Source organism: Eubalaena glacialis, chromosome 3 (genome assembly GCF_028564815.1).
Source record: "Eubalaena glacialis isolate mEubGla1 chromosome 3, mEubGla1.1.hap2.+ XY, whole genome shotgun sequence".
NCBI lineage: Eukaryota > Metazoa > Chordata > Mammalia > Artiodactyla > Balaenidae > Eubalaena > Eubalaena glacialis.
The window spans coordinates 144679159-144697126 of NC_083718.1; the positions used below are offsets into that span (position 1 = coordinate 144679159).

Here is a 17968-nt window from a genome sequence, read left to right on the forward strand (position 1 = left end):
CACTATGAGCCCATTTTCCAGCTTAGGAGATTGAGGTTCTCAGCAATAAAGCTATTTAACGTCACAGAGCACAAAACCAGAGGAGCTGGGACTCCAGGCCAGGATGGTATGGCTCCAGAGCCCAATGGATGAATGCTGAGAGTCAGAACATTAGTTCCAATTCATTCATTTAAGTCAAAGATAAACTCTCTAAAAAGAAAAACAACTAATAGGGAATATAGGGAGGCTGGTCAGACAGAGAAATAAGGACATAGATTGTGAAGGCCAAGAGAAAAGAAAAGCTACAGGGAGAAATTCAAGCTGGCTGCACACACGTCCCGAGCCTTACCTAACTTTTCAGTCTACAGGAGGCTCCGAAGGGCAGAAACAGCCTCCCAGCCAAGTCCCCAGCGCAGACTGGACTGGCTTTTGGCCCCTGTTCACGATCAAAAGACTGCTCTTATGATAAATATTTATGCGGCTTATTAAATAATAGCCTTTAAAAACATTATTAGAAATGTGCCACAGAAAACCACAGGCTTCACGGCTGATTCTTTAACAAACATGCAAGCTGCTCAAAGGCAGCGTGAGAAAAGGAAAGAGGGTCACAGACACGAGAGGCTGTTCTCTGCACAACTATCCCAGAGATTCTAAGGGGTCATGCTCAAATACCAGTGCTGAAAACCAACCTTTGGGAATTGTTCTCTTGTATTTTCCTCCTTGTCTTCCCCTAAGTGACCAAAGACCAGTAACAATGTTTCCTAAGACAACAAGGCTCCAAAGTGGATGAGCTTACCTGCAGTCGTATTTCTTAAAGGGCTACTCCTCCAGGACTGACTTGGAAACAGTGTCTGCAAATACAGCGTCCCAGGGACCTGGGAGGGAGCTCAATATCCTCTCTTGACTTTGATCTTTGGTCTTGGCTGGGAGCTCAAGTACACGAGACCCACACAATTTTTTTTTTTATTTAGTTATATTGCAATCAGGGGGTTGGGAGGTTTGGGAAGAAAAAGATAAGCAATGAGTACGCTGGTCAACTTCAGTCTCCTTGACAGAAGGAACTAAATACCACTTTAAACAACTCGCACATGCTCTAAGATGGAGAGAAAGTTCGGGTTGGGAAGGAAAGCGCTAATCTGCCAATAATATCTGGTTCTCCACTGGCTTTACCAAAAATACACATGGGAGAAAAAGTACAGCTTCTTGACAGGTACTTCTCTTAAAGTGACAGGCTGTCTCCTGCAGCTCCAATCTCATTGTACTCTTTGAACAATTAACTAGGATTGTATAACCGAAGTGCCCAGCACAGTGCCTGATGTATGGTACATGCTCAGTAAACAGCAGCAATTATTAGGACTATTAACATGTGCCAACCTTCCCTTTCACCATCAAATCACCTCTGGACATCTGCAATCACTTAATATGCATGATCTATACCTAGGTATTCTCACCGTGTCTAACAGCTCAAATTCCAGTAAACAAATGTTAAGTGCTTTCTCTGTGCCAGGACACTAGGAATAGGAAGCTGAAAAATATATCATTTCTGATTTTAAAGAGCTGACAATTTAATGTAAGAAGCTGATTTTTGAAAGTCAAATAGTGATGACTCAAGTTATGCCTTGTTGATGTACTTCAAGCTCAACCTAATGCACCTGGTAATATTACACGTGGCAGTAAGGTGTCTCCAGATTGCCACCAGAATCTTAGCTATACTCTTGTAGCCAAGCATCTTATTCCAACTCCATCTTTCTCTGCAGAATACAGAGACGTTAGTTGGTAAAAGAAGTACCAGTTTATTGTTTTCATCACCGTTCCAATCATTGGATCAGAAACCCAGTATTTTTCAGGATGTTGAGGATCTTCATGCTTGGGACTGAGCCCATTTTTAAAGACAAATACGAGGTGACTGGAGGAGGGATACGGTATTAAATCAGACAGAAGAACGGCTGGCTGTCCTTTTAAATTCAAAGATGGATTCCAACAGGCAGAAAAGGCAAAACTCACCAAATCCCCATGCCTGCCTCACAATGTGGCAGCCACAGGGATCAACTCTGAGGCAGTCCTGGATGGTGGCCAAAACCCACCACCCTCCAAGAGCCACACAGGCAACAGCATGACAGCTGACGCAAAGAAAACACAAACCCCAACCATGCTGAGGCCAAATGCACGGTATAGGCCCTAACGAAATCATGGACGGAAAATCTGACACATCAAATGACATCCCCAAACTACAAAAACAAACATCATCTCAAAGCAAATTAAACTTTGAGTCTCCCATGTCCTCTTCCATAAAACCTTGCTTACGCTCTCTTCTCTTCAATACTTGTGAGCCAACAAAGCAGCTCCTGACTTGTTAAAATGTCTTCCAAGCCCTTTAATAGCCCTACCAAGCTATTCTCTTTGCAAAGAAAGGGATAGGGGGGCCCACATTTATGACACCCACCCTTCCCCCATTTACAGGGGAGGACACTCAAATCCTGAGAGGAGTGATACCCAGTGGATGGTCACGACGCCTGGAGAGGAAGAAGGCTGTACTCAAATTCAGGTTTGTCTAAGCCAGAGCAGGACTCTTATCCATCCCTCAAATGACTTGGCTTTCCTTCCCTAACCAAGCTGCTTTCATCCTGCACACACTCAGAACACAATTACAAGTCTGTTCATCCTGTGAAAACTTCTCAGACACTCAACCATCAGAAACGCCCCCTCCATGCTCTGAATAATAACAACCACCTATGTCACTATAAATGCTACTATGAGAAACGTTAGATATTAACTGAGAATGTTCTGCCCCCTACTTCCTTCTACCTGGAGACAAGCACAGCGTGTGTCATGCAGTAATAGGGGAATTCCTGGGCTGTGAGGGAGGGAGAAATTATTAATGTATAAAATAGTCAAATACCTTTTGAAATAAAAAGCCTCTAAAAACTCTCCGTCCCTGGAGAGTTCTAGAAGCACCATCAGCAAGCCTCTCTTGTGTGTGAAGCACTGCACCCCTTCCCAGGTCAATCATCCTCCTTGACCCAGAGCCCCATTCCTACAGATACATGCACAGAGGGGAGAAGAAAGATGGGGTCTATCTTTCACAAACCCAATTCACAGCCTGAGTTCACTAAAAGCCAAAGCCTGAATCTGATGGCCTCTTACTCTCATGCCAGGACCCTGGAAGCAGAAAAGTGGCAGAACAGACACAGAGAGAGCCAGGGCTGGTGTCCTGATTCTAAATGCAAAGTTATTATAATTTAACCCCATGAGCCAATTACAAAGCTACGCACATAACAGGGAAAATTACAGGCAAACTTAGTGATTTTTTATTGTTAAGTGGACTCTTCTTTGTAATACATGAATTCCTACCTCTCTTGGAGTTCTGAACAATTTGTTAAATATATATGTAGTTTCTCTCCCTCTGTCACTTTCTTCTCCAAGAGGCTGCTGTTGATTTGTTGACATAATTAACTATAAAATGATATTCTACAGAACTAATCAGACCTTCAAAGCAATGTTATGATCATTAGCATATTGGCCCAAATCCACAGCTTTTCACAGAAAGTCACTCAAATAAAAACAACAGAAGAACCCACCAACCTTGATGACTGCTGTCAGACGTCGGTAAATTCAGGAAGGGCTCAGGGCAGTACAGTATTAGGTAGAGCAACAAAATCCAGTGCCTGCACCATCTTGCAAAACTCCTCCCTTGAAGACAGTGCCCAGCCTGAGGCTGGCTGAGGTCTCTGGTCTAGTCTTGTGTTTACCTATTTATCAAGAATGGCCAGGTGGCTTCAAGGCCCAGGGTGAAAGGCCTAAAGAATGAGTTACTGGAAGATTATTGGACAGCTTGCCCCTCCAGAAACACGCCCTGTTAAAATTGCCAAGAGCTACACCGTAAGCTTAAACACCATCAGTACTGCCTCTGCCCAAAGTAAGGTCCAAGTTCTTTCTTTGGCCCACAAGGCCCTCAAAGCTACGGCTCTGCCTGAGCCTCTCACCTTACCTCCCTGCCTCCTCCCTGACTGCAACCCCTGAGGCTCCAACTCTACAAAGCTACTAGCAATCCCTCAAATGAAGGTTTGGTGCCTCTGTTCGTACTGTTCTCTCCTCCTGTGACGCAGGAAATACAAACTTGCAGTTCATAGAAAAAGACATACAAGGCATACATGTGAACCTTTAGCCTCACAAATAATGGAGGAAAACGCAAATCAAAACAATACTGAGATATAATCATACACCTTAAAAAATGGGCAGAAAATGAAAATGCTAGTACCTATCTTTGGCAAGAGTTTGGGGAAAAAGGCAGTTTCAGACACTTTTAGCGGGAGAATAATTGGTTCAACCTCCTTTCTGTTTTCAAAATCTACCCTTTTACCCAAGAGTTGAACTTCTAAGAATTTATGTTCTAAGAATTTAAGATTGGCTCATCTAAAAGATGTATACAAAAATGTCCATTTCAACTTTTTTTTTTAAAGGCAAGGGCACACTTACAAAAACCCTGGAAACAAATTCAATGTTTATTTATAGGGGAATTGCTAAAACTGATACAGAAGCAGCTGTTAAAAACAAGGAGGAGCTAAAGAAAATTGCTGGTTGCCCACTCTCACCACTATTATTCAACATAGTTTTGGAAGTGTTAGCCACAGCAATCAGAGAAGAAAAAGAAATAAAAGGAATCCAAATCGGAAAAGAAGAAGTAAAGCTGTCACTGTTTGCAGATGACATGATACTATACATAGAGAATCCTAAAGATGCTACCAGAAAACTACTAGAGCTAATCAATGAATTTGGTAAAGTAGCACGATACAAAATTAATGCACAGAAATCTCTTGCATTCCTGTATACTAATGATGAAAAATCTGAAAGTGAAATTAAGAAAACACTCCCGTTTACCATTGCAACAAAAAGAATAAAATATCTAGGAATAAACCTACCTAAGGAGACAAAAGACCTGTATGCAGAAAATTATAGGACACTGATGAAAGAAATTAAAGATGATACAAATAGATGGAGAGATATACCATGTTCTTGGATTGGAAGAATCAACATTGTGAAAATGACTCTGCTACCCAAAGCAATCTACAGATTCAATGCAATCCCTATCAAACTACCACTGGCATTTTTCACAGAACTAGAACAAAAAATTTCACAATTTGTATGGAAACACAAAAGACCCCGAATAGCCAAAGCAATCTTGAGAACGAAAAATGGAGCTGGAGGAATCAGGCTCCCTGACTTCAGACTATATTACAAAGCTACAGTAATCAAGACAGTTTGGTACTGGCACAAAAACAGAAATATAGATCAATGGAACAGGATAGAAAGCCCAGAGATAAGCCCACGCACATATGGTCACCTTATCTTTGATAAAGGAGGCAAGCATATACAGTGGAGAAAAGACAGCCTCTTCAATAAGTGGTGCTGGGAAAATTGGACAGGTACATGTAAAAGTATGAAATTAGAACACTCCCTGACACCATACACAAAAATAAACTCAAAATGGATTAAAGACCTAAGTGTAAGGCCAGACACTATCAAACTCTTAGAGGAAAACATAGGCAGAACACTCTATGACATAAATCACAGCAAGAACCTTTTTGACCCAGGTCCTAGAGAAATGGAAATAAAAACACAAATAAACAAATGGGACCTAATGAAACTTAAAAGCTTTTGCACAGCAAAGGAAACCATAAACAAGACCAAAAGACACCCCTCAGAATGGGAGAAAATATTTGCAAATGAAGCAACTGACAAAGGATTAATCTCCAAGATTTACAAGCAGCTCATGCAGCTCAATAACAAAAAAACAAACAACCCAATCCAAAAATGGGCAGAAGACCTAAATAGACATTTCTCCAAAGAAGAGATACAGATTGCCAACAGACACATGAAAGAATGCTCAACATCATTAATCATTAGAGAAATGCAAATCAAAACTACAATGAGGTATCATCTCACACCGGTCAGAATGGCCATCATCAAAAAATCTAGAAACAATAAATGCTGGAGAGGGTGTGGAGAAAAGGGAACACTCTTGCACTGTTGGTGGGAATGTAAATTGATACAGCCACTATGGAGAACAGTATGGAGGTTCCTTAAAAAACTAAAAATAGAACTACCATATGACCCAGCAATCCCACTACTGGGCATATACCCTGAGAAAACCATAATTCAGAAAGAGTCATGTACCAAAATATTCATTGCAGCTCTGTTTACAATAGCCAGGACATGGAAGCAACCTAGGTGTCCATCATCGGATGAATGGATAAAGAAGATGTGGCACATATATACAATGGAATATTACTCAGCCATAAAAAGAAATGAAATGGAGGTGTTTGTAATGAGGTGGATGGAGTTAGGGTCTGTCATACAGAGTGAAGTAAGTCAGAAAGAGAAAAAGAAATACAGTATGCTAACACATATATATGGAATCTAAGGAAAAAGGTCATGAAGAACCTAGTGGCAAGATGGGAATAAAGACACAGACCTACTAGAGAATGGACTTGAGGATATGGGGAGGGGGAGGGGTGAGATGTGACAGGGTGAGAGAGTGTCATGGACATATATACACTACCAAATGTAAAATAGATAGCTAGTGGGAAGCAGCCGCATAGCACAGGGAGATCAGCTCGGTGCTTTGTGACCACCTAGAGGGGTGGGATAGGGAGGGTGGGAGGGAGGGAGATGCAAGAGGGAAGAGATATGGGAACATATGTGTGTGTATAACTGATTCACTTTGTTATAAAGCAGAAGCTGACACACCATTGTAGAGCAATTATACTTCAATAAAGATGTTTAAAAAAAAAAAAAAAAGAAAATTGCTAATTATATGTTATTAAGTAAAAAAGCAAGTTCTTAGACACCATAGTATGAACGCATTTGTATTAACTCTGTAAAGAGGAAAAGCAACAGTGGTTCTCAAACTGTGATCTCCAGAGGCGCAGCAACAGCATCACCAGGGAACATGTTGCAAATGCAAATTCTCAGGCTCTAGCCCAGATCTACTGATTCAGAAACTCTGGGGAGGGCGGCTCACATCTGTCAGGCTACCCTGACAGATGCTAAAGTTTGAGAACCACTGTATTGTATAAGGACCTAACATACAAAACTTCAGGAAGAATATGCAAAAGCCTGCTTACTGCAGTGACATCTAGGGAAAAGAAATGCAGTGGAAGCTTGAAGGGCAATTTTTAACTTCCCCTCTCTGTGCTGTTTGAATTTTCACAATACGCAGCTAGTACTATAATAATAAGAAAGATCCTCGTACTGAGTTGAATTCTGCTTCATATGGCTTCCACCCTCTAGTCCTCATTTTTGTCTCACGGGATCAGCCAAACCACCTAACTCTTTTAGGTGAGCTATCCCTTCAGACGTTTTAAGATGACTCTCACGACCTCCTGAGTTTTCCTTCCTCTTTGCTATATACTTTTAGTTCCTATAACTGCCCCTCCAAGCCATGGCTTTTCCTAAAATAAAGAGGGAGGAAGAAGGGATACGGGGCACTTGGTACATTTAACAAGAATGATTTTCAGATACCCATGTTCCCACATGATGCTGTGTGGAGATGAGGGAAGCTGGGCTAGTAGCCCACCGTGAGCACACAGCAGGTCTTCTCTACCTTCCTGGAGGCCCCCCAGATGCAACACATGTTGGGACAAATCAGTAGCCCATCCAGCCCAATACCCAACCTCGGACACTAACATCAGAACAACTTGTTCAGGAGAAAAGGGAAGGGGAGCTGGGGGTCTTCACAAAGTGCCTTTGAAGGTGGGCTTTGAGGTAGCCCTCTTCAAATACCCTACTCTTCCTTTAATAGGTCCCTAGAAATTAGTGTTATCTATTAATATGTCCTGTCAATATGTATCTTCACATGAATCGCAATGTTTCTCAAACTCACATTTTGTGCCAACCCTCGTCTTGGATCAACAGATTTTGCGTGAGCATTTACTCTCTTCTAGGACTGGTACTAGTGACTTAGTAGACAGCTTTGCTGATCCTCCCAACAACTTCGGAGGGTCCACAACCCAGAGGTGGGGTAACTAAGGTTCTGCGCATTTAGGTCACTTGCCCAATGTCACAGGGCCAGTAAAAAACAGAGAGAATCTTCAACCCCGTGCTCTGTCCACTATGTCACATGATGATTTAAAACAGCCGAACAATAGCCACACTCTAATATCAAAGTTGGCCACATAATTCTACAATCCCAGAATTTGGTAAACTACATTGAGTTTGGTGTATATAAATCATGCTTGATTTTATAATTTGCCTTCTCAACTTTCATCCCCCATAGCTGATCAGTAACTGAGTCCTTTCTTAATCTCTTCATCCCATGGCCAGTGTAGCAGAATTCAAGATACTCATATCTCAGCCTGGTCTGCAACAGATTTCAGTATAACTCAGCCCAAAATCCAGATTGCCCAAGGGACTGGCAACACATACATTTAGCCTGAATGATTTCTACTTTATTTTTCCACTCTGCCTAAACCCAGCCCACACACGCAGCACTGCATATGTACCTGCTGTATGAACTCTGCTTCATTTTGTCATCCATGTTGTTAAGAACTTTCTAAATAATTTAAGTTGATGAAGGGGTTATAGGACCTCCAGGGTCCTATATAAATCCCTTCCTCACAACCTCAAATAGTCCCTTTTAAAATTTTCTTCAAATATTCCAGTTGAGGACCTCCACTTCTAGCCAAGATGGAGTAACAGGCACCATATTTACCTTCCCACCTAAAACAACTAAAATAATGAATACAGGAAACAAAGGTTCTCGGGACACTGGACATCAGGCAACAAACTACAGTGATCTCAAAGAGATGGGGAAAAAATGAGGTGTCCTAAAACTGCTCAAGCTTAATGCCTGGGACAAAGGACACAGAAGAGGAAATCCATACCAAGCCCTGCAGTTTCCCGAATTGAGAAGCCAGAGCTAGAGGTCTAAGTAGAACAAGGAGGCTAGAATTCTTGGAGCAAAGTACAAGACAGGAAAGAGCTGCACAGGAGGATGTGCTCCTTAAGTATTCAGGAGAGTACCAATCACTGTATGTATGTGAGGAAACTATCTGAGCCAGAAGCACTCAAAAGGATCACAGAGAACAATCAGTGGACTTCACACAGGGCCATGAATAGTGCCTATTCACACCAGCCAGTGTGGAAAACCTCATAATTAACAGGGCATGGGGTAGAGTACACAGAAGGGTTTTACCTCAGCAGTGAAGAAGAATTAGCCCTACTTAACAAAGCTTAAAGCAAGACTCAAAAGGATAGAACTGTTTCCAAATAACTTACACATGCCCCAAAACAAAGCTCAAGTGTATTTATAGAAATACAAAAAATATCTAGCACTGAAAAAGGTAAAACACATAATGTCTGATATTCAACCAAAAATTACCAGGCATGCAAAGAAGCAGGAAAATACTACTAAAATGAGAAAAATCAATGGACACTGACCTAGAATTGACACATTTGATAGAACTAGTAGACATAGATATTAAAACAGCTATCATACCTGAATTTCATATGTTCAAAATGCTAAAGGAAAGAGTGAACTTAAAAGTTCACACATGCAAGATTTCAAAAAAGACTCAAGTTGAAATACTAGAAATGAAAACTAAAATGTTTGAGATGAAAAGTTAACTATATGAGATTAGATAACACAGAAGAAAAGATTAGTAACCTTCAAGACACAGTAATAGAAACTATCTAAAATATAACAAAGAGAAAAAAAGATTTTTAAAAAATAAACAGAGCATTAGTGAGCTGTGGAAAAATTTCAAGTGGCCTAATATATGTGAAATGGGAATACCTGAAAGAGAGAACAAAGAAGGGACCAGGAGAAATATATGAGACATAAGGGACACAAATTTTCCAAATCTGATGAAAACTATAAACCCATATAATCAAGAATATCAATGAACCCCAAGCACAAGAAATATAAAGAAAACTAAGCCAAGAAACATCATAATTAAATTGTTCAAAACCAATGATAAAGAGAAAAACTTAAAAGCAGTCAGGGTGGGGGGTGGCAGATTATGCAAAAAAGAAAAAAAACCCATGAGAATGACAATGGATTTCTTATCAGAAATAATGCAAGCTATGAGACAGTAGAGCAAGATCTTTGAAGGACTAAAAGAAAAAAACTTTATATCTAGAATTCTTTACGCTGTGAAAAAATCTTTCAAAACTAAAGCTGAAATAAAGACTTTATCAGACATACCAAAGATGACATACCAAAATTCACCACCAGCAGAACTGCACCACAAGAAGTGGGGAAAAGTAATATCACATGGAAATCTGGATCCATAAAATGGAAGGAGGAGCATAAAGGTAACTATGTGGTACATATAAAGACTTCTAAAAATTTTTTGAATGTCTTAAAAAGACAATTGCTTAAAACTAAAATAATAACCATGTATTGTGGGGTTTAAAACATATGTGGAAGTAAAATATACAACATAAAATAGCAGTAGCACAAAGGCTATGAGGCAAGAATTAGAAATACATTGTTATATGGCTTTATATTACATATGAAGTGGTATAATACCACTTGAAAGTTGACTCTGATAAATTAAAGCTGTACACTATAAACCTTAAAGCAACCACTAACATAATATCTGAAAAAAGGATATGCCTAATTAGCCAATAAAGGGGGGAAAATGGAATTAAAAAAAATTAATCTAAAAGAAGACAAAAAAAAGAGAGAAAAGAGACCAAAAAACAGATGGAACAAATAGAAAAAAAAAAAAGCAAGATGATATGTTTAAAACATACCATATGAATTACATTATATATAGTCTAAACACCCTAATTAAAAAGCAGAGATTGTCAGGCCTTGCTTTGTTACCCAGTCTAACTATATGTTGCCTATAAGAAGCACACTTTAAATATAAGGAGACAAATAGGTTAAAAAGCAGAAGAAGGAAAAAGATATACCATAAAAGAGCAATCAAAAGAAAGCTGAAGTTCGCTATATTAATATAACACTAAGTAGATTTTAAAGCAAAAATATTATCAGGAATAATGATTAAGTAGCTATCAGAGCAAAACATATCATCAGAAATTATGAAATAATAAAGGGGATGATTCACCAAGATGACCTAAAAATCCTAAATATTAATGCACATAATAATAGAGCATCAGAATACATAAAGCAAAATCTGATAGAACTGCAAGGAGAAATGCATATGTCTACAATTATCATGAGAGAATTAAATATGTCACTCAATAATTGGTAGAACAGATAGACAGAAAATCAGCAAGTACATAAAACTTAAGAGTAGTCAATGAAGCTGCCTAATTGACATGTAAAAAGCACTCTATCCAACAAGAGCAGACTACACATTCTCTTCAAGTGTACGTGGAACATTTACCAAGACAGACCACATTCTGAGCCATGACCAAGTCTCAAAACATTAAAAGGATTCAAGTCATACAAAGTACTCTCTGTGACTACAGTGGAATTAAAAGTCAATAATAGTTTGATATGTGGAACATCCTCAAATATTTGGAAACTGAATAACACACTTCTATATAACCATAGGTCAAAAAGACATTAAAAACAACTAGAAAGTATATTCACTGAATGAAAATAAAAACAGCAAAAGTTGTGGGATGCAGTTGAAGCAATACTTAGAAATCTACAGCATCAAATGCCTATCTTAGAAAAGTCTCAAGTAAATGACCTTAATTTCCACCTTAATAAATTAGAAAGAAATGAGTAAGAGGAACCCAAAGTTAACAGAAGAAAGGAAATAATAAATTTTAGAGCAGAAATCAATAAGTTAAAAAAGAAAAGGAAAACAATAAAGAAAATAAATGAAACCAAAAGCTGGCTCTTTGAGAAGATCAATAATATTAATAAATTTCTGGCCAGAATGATCAAGAAAATAAAGAGAAAAGAGACAAATAACCAGTCTTAGGAATGAGGGAGATGAAATTACAACAGATTCTATAAATATTAAAATGATAATAAGGGGATATTATGAGCAACTTAGATGATATGTACAAATTCCTTGAAATACACAAACTATCAAACCTCATTCAAGGAGAAACAGATAATCTGAATAGTCCTATATTATTAAATCAATTGTCTTCTCCTTCTCCCCCATAAAAAAACTCCAAGCCCAAATGGCTTCACTGATGAATTCTACTAGATATTTAAGAGAAGAAATAATGGCAATTCTACACAAACTCTTACAGAAAACTGAAAAGAAGGAAATACTTGCCTGTTCATTCTATGAGGCCAGAATTATCTTGATAACAAAACTTAAAATACAAGGAAAGAAACTATATCAGTACCCATCATTAACACAGATGCAAATATTCTTAAAATTTTAGCAAACAGAACAGAATCCAACAAAATATAAAAAGGATAACATAGGTCCTGGCCACGTGGGATTTATCTCAGGAATACAAAGTTAATTTAACATTCCAAAAAAAAAAAATGAATGTAATTAATCATATTAAGAGTCTTTGAAAAATGATCTCAATAGTTACAGAAAAAAGCAACTGACAAAATACAATACCCATTCTTCATTTAAAAAAAAAAAAAGAAAAAACCCTTTCAGCAAAGATGGAATAGAATGGAACTTCCTAAACCTGATAAAGAGCTTCTACAAAAAATATACAACTAACATCATAAATCATAATGCTGAAGAAATGAATGCTTCTCCCTAAGCTCAGGAACAAGGCAAGACATTTGCTCTCATCACTTCTACACAACACCGAGTGGAGATTCTAGCCAGCGCACTGTAGCAAGAAAAATAAAAGACATCCTCATTGAAAGGAAGAAGTAAAACTGTCTTTATTCTCAGATAACATGATCACATAAAGAATCTGATGGTACCCACAAAGAAGCTATTAGAACTAATACGTCAGCAAGATGGCAGGATACATGATCAATATACAAGTGGTAACAAACAATTGAAAGTTGAAATCTAAGAAGACAATACTGTTTACAATAGCGTCAAAAAATGTGAAATACCTACAGATAACCTGACAAAGCCCCATCTACTGAAAGCTAAAAAACACTGCTGAGAGAAATTAAGGAAGACCTAAATAAATGAACAGATATACTGTGTCCATGGGTCAGAAAACTCAATATTTAAGAAGTCAATTCTCTCCCCAAATTAATGTATAGATTAAATGAAGTTCCAATTCAAATCTAAACAGGCCTTTATTTTGAATCTGACAAAATGACTGTAAAATTGATATGGAAATGTAACAGATGCAGAATAACCAATATAACTTTTAAAAAGAACAAAGTTGAAGGACTTATACTACCTGACTTTAATACTTATTACAAAGCTATAGTCATCAAAACTAAGTGGTACTAGCATTAAAACAGACAAAGAAATCAATGGAACAAAATAAAACATCCAAAAATGAGCCCACATATACACATGGTAAATTGATTCTGATCAAAGGTACAAAGACAATTCAATGGAGAAAGGATAGATTTTTTAGCAAATGCTGCTGGAACAACTGATACCATATGAAAAAAATAAACTTTGTCCACATCTGGTCCTACAGGTTAACATGAAATGGATCCTGGATTTAATGTAAAATAAAAAACAATAAAGCTTCTTAAAAAAAAAAAAAGAAAATATTTGAGATCTCAGGCTAGGCATGATTTCTAAGATACCAAAACTATGATCCATAAAGGAATAAATTGATAAAATAGACTTTATCAAAATTACAAATTGATAAATTAGACTTCAGCAAAATTAAGAACTCTGCTTTTCAAAAGACACTGCTGGACTTCCCTGGTGGCGCAGTGGTTAAGAATCTGCCTGCCAATGCAGGGGACACGGGTTCGAGCCCTGGTCTGGGAAGATCCCACATGCCGCGGAGGAACTAAGCCCATGAGCCACAACTACTGAGCCTGCGCGTCTGGAGCCTGTGCTCCGCAACGGGAGAGGCCGCGACAGTGAGAGGCCCGCGCACCGCGATGAAGAGTGGCCCCCGCTTGCCGCAACTAGAGAAAGCCCTCACACAGAAACGAAGACCCAACACAGCCAAAAATAAATAAATAAATTTATTTTAAAAAAAAAAGGAAAAAACTCAACTATATGCTATAAAAAAAATTTAAAAAAAGATACTGCTGAGAAAATGAAAATATAAGCCACGAAGTGGGATAAAATATTTGCAAATCACAGCTGTGATAAAGAACTTATTAATGAGAATATATATAAAAACCTCTTGAAAGTCAATAAGGAAACAAACAGCCCATTTTTAAAAAGTGGACAAAAGATGTAATAAACCCTTCAGCCAAGAAGATATATGAAATATATACAGGGAAGTAAGCAACATGATAAGAAGTTTGAAATTATTAGTCATTAGAGAAGTGCACAATAGAACCCCATGAGAGGATTCCACATTATCAGAATAGCTAAAACTTAAAAGAGTGATCACACCAGTTGGACCAACTGGAATCACTTTGAAATACTGTTTGGCTGTTTCTTAACAAGTTAAATATACACCTACCATGTGAACTAGCCGTTCCACTTTTAAGTATTTAACTAATAGAAATGAAGGCCGTACAAAGACATTTATACAAATATTCATACCAGCTTTATTTGTAGTAGCCAAAAAGCAGCAAATAGTCCAAATGTCCATCAATGGGTTAGTGGATAAACTAAATATGGTATAGTTGTACTCAGAAAAAAAAACAAAAAAACTATGTATGCACACATAACCTGGATAAACTCAAGAGGATTATGCTAAGGAAAAGCCACCGCACACAAAAGATACATATTGTATGACCCCACAGATAAAATCCTAAAAAAGTTTAAATAGTGACAGAAACAACTCACTGGTTCTTGGAGGGATTAGAAAGGGGCATGAGCAATCTTTGGAGGTATTAGAAATGTTCTTTATCTTGATTGTAATGATGGTTTCATGGATAAATACATATGTTGAAACTTCTCAAGTTAGACTTTTTATAAGTTTAAACTTATAAAAAGTTATAAACTTTTTATAAGTTTACTGTATGTCAAGTATACCTCAATAAAGCTGTTGATATAAATAAAGCCTCAATAAAGCTGTTTCCTAGTAGGGAATGCCTTTTCTTTCCTGTGGTACCTTGACTGCTACATCCTTTCTTCATCCCCTACATTCAATCACTAATTAATTCCTAACCATTCTATTCTAATCTCTCTCCTCTAGTCACATAGCTACTACACTAACCCATCTCTCACCTGCATTATAATAGCCTCTCTCCAGTCTTCACCACTCCAATTCATTCTCCACCCTGCAGCCAGAATTAACTTTCTAAACCACAAATCTGAGAGTGTCACTTCAATAGCTGCTGCTTGCTCTGGAGATGCATTTCAAACTCCCTTAACCTGATTCACCTGACCTTCCCTGATCTGGGCTTTTCACTCTTCCCAACCTCCTTTCTGGTGATTTCCCCTTACCCTTTCCGGTCCGCCCATACTAACCAACAACGCACCAGACTTGCATAGCTTTGCCCATGCTGTTCCAAGTCAGATAATCCCCTTTCCTCTGTCTTTCTCCAACCCAATCACACCGATGCTTTGCAACTCAACTTGGGTATTATCTCCTCTTAGAAGTTTTCAATAAAAGCCTATATTGGGCCATTTGGACTTCTCTCAACTCCTGAGAATCTTTTTTTTTTTTTTTAATTTTTATTGGAGTATAGTTGATTTACAACGTTATGTTAGTTTCAAGTGTACAGCAAAGTGAATCAGTTCTACATATACATCTATCCACTCTTTTTTTATTTTCCCATACAGGCCATTAGAGAGGAGAATCTTATTCTACCTTGCTACAGCACTAAGCTCACTATCATATAATCTCCCTTGCCAGACTAGACAGAAACAGACTGGATGAAAGCTTGAAAGCAAACACCAAGTCTCGTTCATCCTTGCTTTCCCAGAGCCTACCACAATGCCAGGCCAAGAACACATTCCCAAATTAGTGAACAAATGAATGAACACAAGAGCTGGTTTGGATGACCGCCTCTTACATCAGCTGGGTTGACTCTAAATTCCACCTTATAAAAATATGGGCAGGTAAGAGGTTGAATAATCTCTGTAGTACATTCTGGTAAAATAATTATTTCAAATACTTTGGGTGGGTGGGGGGGGTGGTCCCACTCTGGCTGTGAGCTTAAGGGCAAGATTCACTACCTCAAACTGTTTTCAGAACCAGCTGGTAATTGACTGTGATTTGAACCAAGTGAAAGGTTAGGGAAAGAGAACCAGATTCCAAGAAAAGACATAAAAATTAACACAGCCTGGAAGAAGGCTCAGTCTCCTCCCAGTAAACTTCTTAGTTTCATCCAGAAAGACACAGATCTCCACCCTCTGGGTTATTCCTTTCTCCCAATACACATGTTTTGACTTCCAAATCCAGCAGGGAGGCTCCCAACCTCCCTCCCCCTCAAAATCAATCTCCAGGCCCTTCTCACCCTCTCTGTTCCCTCAATCATCCTTAATAAGAGTTATCTGAGCCTCCCACCAGGCGGCCCTCCTCAGCTGGCTCCCTCCAAGAGCCAGGCCAGTGGCCACCAAGTCAAAAGCCAACCACAGGACCTCATTAACAGGAGATTCCCAGAAGACCAGGAGGCAGTCAAAAGGCTGGAAGACCCAGCTGGCAACTTAAAAAGTACAATTTCAGGATATACACTTGGTGGATCATAGGAAAGAGGGGAAAAGCAAGCAAAACAAAACAAAGCAGAATTCTACCACCTATATACCAAGCTACAAACTAAGAGAAGGCTTGCCTTCTTTCTACTGATTTGTAATTCAAAAGCATAATCCCTTTCTTCCTCCTGATATCCTACTTTAAAAAGTAACCTAATAATGACTGCTCTTCCCTATCTTGGAAATGACTTGACTCTTTAATTTAGAGACGAAATTAGTTAAGACATGAGAAGTGCTTTAGTGGAAAATAGCCAATGATTAGGGAAATTCACCATTTCGCATCTTGTTCATCTTAAAAAGAAAGGACATTAATAAAAATAGAAAGATACTCCTAGGCCTTTCCTACCCAGGATAACTGTAGCCAAAGAGCATTATACCATCTAAACTAAATTGCACTTCAAACATTACCACAAGCTGCTGAAAGCTACAAGCAGCACTGGCCTTAAAATGCCTTAGGTAGCCAGACTGGAATTAAAAGGTTCAAAAATGCCTGGGGAAACGTCCTAAAATACGGTGGGAAGGGGGGAGAGACAGAAAATTAACATAGTTAACTGGATAGTGATGGCAGGGGACCCCGGGTTCCAGACATCTCCTAGGCAGCGTTGGGGATGCAGTAAGGGCCCACCCTTCTCTTGAGTGGCCGTACGCCTCACCCAGGAGTGGACACAGGGGACTCAACAAGGTTTCGGGGGCCAACGCAGGGCTGGCGTTAAGACTCAGGCGGCCAGAGGAGGAAGAGGAGGCAGCGACTGCGGGAAAGGGGAGGGAGGCTTGGGCCCGGCTGCGCTCTCGAGTTGGAGAACGTGCGCGCTGCGAGCCTGCGCTTTTGCTAAAGCCCCTGATACACACGTGGGACTGAGAGGAGGGTCACTTACTTGTCCAATCTGAAATTACATTTTAGCTAGCGGGGCCCTGCCGATAACCGCGCGGAGCCGCACCAAGCCTCAGTTGGGCGGTCCGACCCGCCCTCCGCGCGGCCCCGCCCCCGCCGGCCGCGACCGCTATAAAACTCGCCCCGATTGGCCCTTTGAACGGGGCTCGGGATTGGCCCGCGCCTGCGCCCTGCCGTGGCCTCCTGCGGCGCTGGCCTGGCGGGTGGCGTGGACTGCAGCCTCTTCCCGTTTCTTCCCGCCTCCCCGAGCTTTTAAAGGCCTGAAGTGGGTTCTGTCCTCTCAGGCCGGGAGTTTTCTACTCTGGGGGCTCTTCTCGCAGAACTCACCCACGCAAACCCCCCTCAGCCGCTGGTGGGTACGTGTCCAACGTGTATCCTGTAACTTCGCTTCTCAACCATGCACTGAACGCCAAGTCTCTTGCAGACAGGTGTTAAAATAAAG

General features: G+C 39.6%; 1 protein-coding gene across 4 annotated transcripts in view; it reads right to left on the reverse strand.

The window, feature by feature from the left end:
• FGGY (FGGY carbohydrate kinase domain containing) overlaps positions 1 to 17614 on the reverse strand; it is a 412972-nt gene extending 395358 nt beyond the window's left edge. For 2 of the 4 annotated variants that reach the window (XM_061186510.1, XM_061186513.1), the window contains exon 1: positions 17510 to 17614. The gene's annotated coding sequence lies outside the window, so the exon portion shown is untranslated. Of the gene's footprint in view, positions 1 to 668; positions 700 to 775; positions 864 to 17509 lie in introns of those variants that run through there. The other 2 variants (XM_061186511.1, XM_061186512.1) reach the window with 2 other exon arrangements.
• Between the last annotated feature and the right edge of the window lie 354 nt (positions 17615 to 17968).